Below are 6,003 nucleotides of genomic sequence, written 5' to 3' on the forward strand. Positions count from 1 at the left end.
TTGGGGGGGCGCAGCCCCCCCAGGCAGGAGACAGGGCGAAAGCCTATTAATCAATTTAAAAAATTTAAAATAACACCTCCTCTATTTCGAAAGTCGGTTAAAAATGTTACCCATTTGTTAGCCCAGGATATCAGCTAACAGCTTGTAAATTTTTGTCGAAATCGGCTCACAAACATCGGAGTAATCGTTGAACAAAAAAAATCACATGAAAACGAACATAACATCTCCTCCACTTTGAAAGTCGGTTAAAAATGTAGTTATCCTATGTGTTAATCCAGGATGTCAGCTACCTCCTTGTAAAATTTTGTCGAAATCGGTCCAGCCGTTTAAGCGTGAAGAAGTAACAAACATACAAACTCACAAGCTTTCGGCTTTATAATATTAGTAGGATATAAAAATAGCCCATTTATCGAGGAACGCTATAGGTTATATTTTATCATGCTAAGGCTAATAGCAGTAGAAATATATAGCTAAAAGAAATAGGTAAATGTGGAAAAAACGGAGGAAATTATTTTAAATTGCTTATTATCTTAAGAAACTACTGGAGCAATTTTTATGTTATTTGGCACACGTGAAAGGACATAGGTTTCTTTTTTTGCGGAAAAATGTACGGTTTCCGTTACATTCCTAAATTACGCGAGCGAAGCCGCGCGGAACATCTAGTTATTATAATAATTCGCATAGGTACGTATTGTCGCACGCACGCAAACTACTGGCAAGGTCTGGTAACGCCCGAGTGGGTGTGCAGTTAGGGTTGCCATCTTGTTTGGCAAGAAATAAAGTATATTCAGATCTCTGAAGTATTTTCAACAGTATTTTACTAAAAGAACAGTACGATCGAGGAATTAATTAGAGCTTCTGTCAAAACTAACTTGAAATTTAAAAAAAAGTCTGAGCGTCTTGGTTTAATACGCCATAATAAAGTGTTGACATTTTGATGCTGAAAACAGTATTTTGTATACTTTATTTTTCTTCAACAGTAAAAAGTATAATTTAATGAAAAACAGTATAATACTGTTTAAAACAGTATGGTTGGCAACCCTATGTGCAGTAGACAGATGACCGACCCGACATGGCGTGAGATCGGGCGCGGGACTTTAAATAAGCCCATGCGGTGCAAGGATTGTCTTCCTTCTCGAGTGATCGGACAGCACAAATGCCGGAAACGACACGTTTTTCCAACGCGGGATACGAACTCACGAATCTCGATTACGAGTCGAGACTCGAAAGCCACGCCAACCACTCGACGACGGAGGATATATTTAAAAACTCAACAGTCTTGCTGTACCTTTTAACCTGTTTAATAGTACACCTACTTATAGTCAGAAAGAGCAAGTAATTTGCAATAATGCGAGCCATTAGCGCTGATATCCACACGAGGCGGTGTCGAAGTGCGCGTCAGGGGGGGGAGGGGGGCGTCGAGAGCCATCGAAGTGTAATGCTCCGCCACTCGGCGCGGGACCGATCTCGAGCTTCGATTTGTAAAACAATAAGCCGCAAATGCGACGTGCATTACCGGCCCCACCCCACCCCCTCCTACACTTACACCCCGGTCGCGAACTAACCGTATTATATTTACACATGCTCGGTACACGTGCAAGTAGTAGGTATCGAAACTAAAGCACTTCGGGCTGTGACGCGGACAGAACGGTGATGCATCTGCCGACATGTGGAGACGGCTCAGTAAGGATAAAATTTCACGGAATCAAAAATATTTTCAGTTGCACCATCCATCTGTCATCGCACCGTACTCTTTTTTGCCGAGCTATACAAACTGGTAAAAAAAAACTTTTTTTTTTCATTGAAGTCACTCAAACACGATACAGCATAATTATTACTACTTAACAGTTCAAAGTGTATGACGATCGGAGGTCGTAGTATTGTACTTACTACAGCGTACGAGCCGCTTTAGGAAGCGACGATGCTGTAATTGCGCTAGCGACTAGCAACTAGCGAGGAACTTAATAACTGCATCTTTATTTTCCTCGTCCTCGTTGCAGTCGTCATTATTGTCAAAGTGTATCCGCAAAACGCCAATTATATCACTAGTCCGATACGAGTATACCGCCTTAGACTTTAGTCGGCAACTGATGGGTACACTCCCCAGCTCGTGTTGTTCGTACACCGTCGATAGAATTATCGACGTTCCTACGGCTTTCGAGGAGATCTTTAATTATTGTTTTCCGAGCGAGTGGATCCGGCGAGGCGGGGCCGGATCCGGGCCGGGGCCGGCAAATGAGCCGTGCCCGACCTCCGCTCCGCTCAAAGAGGACGCACAGAGAAACGTCAAATTCATTTCCGACTATTAGCGAGCGCCCGCGCGGCCGGGCGCGGGGCGGCCGAGGAGGGGGGAGGGGGTGTAGTAATGGCCGGCTATTATTTTATTTTCCGGCGCGGAAAGAAATGCCTTAATTCGCAACAAAGAGACGACGGGCCGGCGGAAGCGTCTTTAGTGTGTCGGAGGAGGGCGGGGCGCGGGGGACGAGCCTCGACTGTCAGTGGTGTTGACGGAGACCGCCTAGAGCAGCAGTGAGCTATTCCTAAAGCCCTTATTCCACCTTATTAAATTTAGACGTCTAAATGATTCAGTAACTAAATTTAGTCAAGAGAAATAGCATTTAGAAAGTTAGGATCCTAATTAGTGTACTAAATCGGAAAAAGTGTGGCTTCTGACTGACTAAATCATTTAGCATCCTAGTCAGGAAGCTATTTAGAAAGGTGGAATAAGGTTTAGAATTTTAGACGCTTCATTCGCACCGCACTGCGTGAGCTGTAAAGACGTACAAGTGCTACCTTTATATCAATAATTTGGCGCTAATGTTTTGTTCGTGTTTAATATTTTTGTACGAAACACGAGTGCGCCATGTTGATTGCTTTTAGATAAAGAAGTTTTAAGTCAAAAAAATATCCACAGCAGAACACATAAACTCCTCGTTTTTTGGAAGTCGGTTAAAAAGGATATAAACTACGTCTAAGTAACATACTTAAACTCAATTTTTTTTATTCAGAATAAATTTTTGCAAAATTTGCAAAAATTAATGTTCTCTTAAAGTGTACATGATGCCTACCACTTCAGGAATTAACCCGGCGAGAAGAACCGGCGTAAGAAACTCGCACGGGGTCCACTTTTACATAATTAAACTTTATAAAGATAATGACGTACCTTTACCTTTGGAGTAAAAATGACAGAAATTATTATAATAAAAATACAAAACAATTTGTCGTATGTTCAACAAATCTATTTCCACCGGAGTGTTTCCTGCAAAATGGAAGCTCGCACACGTTACAGTAATTCACAAAAATGGTATGTAACTAATTATAGACCGGTTTCTATAATATATTCTTTTCCCACGGCATCAAGAAGGTCTTACACAATTGTTATATTATATAGGATAAGCAAATATTTTGTTTTTTAAGTGCTAGGCTAATTTTCTGAACCTTTAATTAAAAAAAACATTTTAATTTGATTTTTTAAAATTAAGATAGATAGATAGATAAACACTTTATTGCTCACATATAAATGGGTATACAAACAGACTTAAAATCTTATTAAAAATATAAAAGACTCGGATATTGTATTAAAAAATTAGGTAATTATTAAAACAAAGATTGCATGTTACACAATATGATCATATATCCGAGAAGTTGATTCTGATCTGCCTAGGAATCATCCTAGGCAGATGGGGGACCTACGTAGTTTGGTCGCGTTACGTCAAACCTAACCGACTGATCACAGTTAATATTGAATTGACATATAAGACCAAATAAACTGGTCTGTCAACTGCCTAGGAATCAATTTCCTCGATGGTACAGTAAAATATATTTCCTTATTGACAACAAATGTATCATGATGATCACATGACCCGACACGATCGCAGGCTGCGTATGCTGTGTAACCCGCGAATCAGCAGTAAACGAAGCGTTACGGAAACATCCAAAACCATGAACGGTTTGGCCGAATATTATACAGGTTAGCTCAGCGTTTCTCGAACTTTTTTTGTAGCGGAAACCAAGAAGTGATATTTTTAACGGACCCCCAAAACAAAAGACAAATCACAAAACATGTCTTTGAATGAATTGTCTCCATGCTGGTGTCTGATGAGTGATGACATTTCGAAAATAAATTAGGTAATATCATAGACAAAGGAAAATATTTCTGGTCTCTGGTAATATGCATTGCTCGCGGAGCTCCTACAGGGCCTTTGCGGAGCACACTTTGGGTTAGCCGATTTTAATTCACTCTATTCAGTTACATTATTACAATAACATTATTAAATCGTATATATTTTTAAAATATTTGTACGGTTCAGTGTCTCGTTGAACTCGTACGTTTTGCCCAATCATCAGTTATAACTATTATGTATAAATTAAAGTAAACATGAAAATAAAGACTGATCATAATCAAGCATCAACTGGGTATCATTTTATTTCCTATCATCACTATCAGCGTCGGTATCAACATCAAGCCGCACGGTCTATCGACTATATCAAAGGGCACCCCACCTTGCACATCATTATGCTATTACATAGCTTTTAACGCGGGCTTTGAGCACGGCGACCGAATCCACAAATTCCGTAACAAAAAATACTTAACATTCGTATAACGTCGTTTAAGTTAGGCAGACTTCGGCTAGTTAGTAGTAGTTCCAATAATTCATAATAGATGGCGCTGTTCGTCAGCATCATGCTAGTGGTAAGTGGTAATATGATAACGTTCTTATAAGAGATGGTAAGGACTAAGGACATTCTCAAGTTAGTTTCTGTTTGGATTATATTTATCGAAGTATATATTATGCTAGTAACAACTTTGTGTTTTATTGTCCAGTGACGGCCGACGGGACACAATCATAAAAATATTTAAACAATATTAACTTCTCATTGTTTCAATAAAAAGCCACACGTATTTTTAATATAATTTATATTGTGATAATCGCGCAAATAAACTTTTATTTTATAACTGTGTAACAAAATAAAGTGATAATACTTAAGGGTGTGTTCCCAGCTGTGAACGTAACAGAACTTAAGAGTTTTTTTTTAACTTTTACTTTAAAAAAGTAACAGCGCTAAAAGAGTTACCTTTTTAAATGATGCATGGGCAAAATAATGATACTGTGGCACTTACTAATAACAATTACAAAAACAAAAAACAGGATACTCGCACATCCTAAATGTTACAACTTTGTTTCGTTACATTCCGTATATATGACTTGTAATTATTATTATAACATTGTGTAACATGGAAATATTGTTTTGTTAATTTTTAATGTGTTAAAATTATTTCGGTCGTCTGGGAAAAACTGCGGTCAGGCCGTCAATTTGGACTTTTTCTTTCTTGTGTCTACTTTTGTAAGCTACCGAACTTAAATGTTTTGTTCAAATAAATAGTTTTATATTTTATTGCCAGCTACAACGATAGCTATCGGTAGCAGACTTATGATTATGAATCATCTACATTATTACACATCGACGGCGACCTCGCCCAAGTCCAGCAGCCAGCAGTCAGCAGCCTGCAGCGAGCTTAAAAATCCTCGTGAGTACCTACAGTTTGCAGCAGATCATTTCAATGACTGCGTGAGGACTGAGGTAGAGACGCTCCTTCCGGAAAGCGTAGCGATGCGCTACAGAATAGACACCGGCCATCCAGTGATTAATATCGTGTAAGACAAAAATTGCCAGCGCTGAACGGAATTACGGGAAACCTCGAGTGACCGTTACATCGTACTGAAAGACCAGCCGAGAGACCGGGTGACCGCGAGACCGTCGCATACCTCACCTGAGACACGTTCACCAGTGGCGGGGCTCGCACTGACGGGCCGAGCGCCGGGCGGCCGGCGGACGCGCCCGCTACCCCCGCGGCCGGCCAATAGCGGGCCGGGGGCGGGACCCGCGAAAGGGAAGGGCGCGCGCGCGAGCTACTTGCGGGAGCGGGACGGCGCATCCCGGGGGCGGGCACCCCGAGGTGGCCGATGGAAGGTATCGGGACCTCAGTTAAAGTTTGGCGCC

Source organism: Aricia agestis, chromosome 6 (assembly GCF_905147365.1).
Source record: "Aricia agestis chromosome 6, ilAriAges1.1, whole genome shotgun sequence".
Classification (NCBI taxonomy): Eukaryota; Metazoa; Arthropoda; class Insecta; order Lepidoptera; family Lycaenidae; genus Aricia; species Aricia agestis.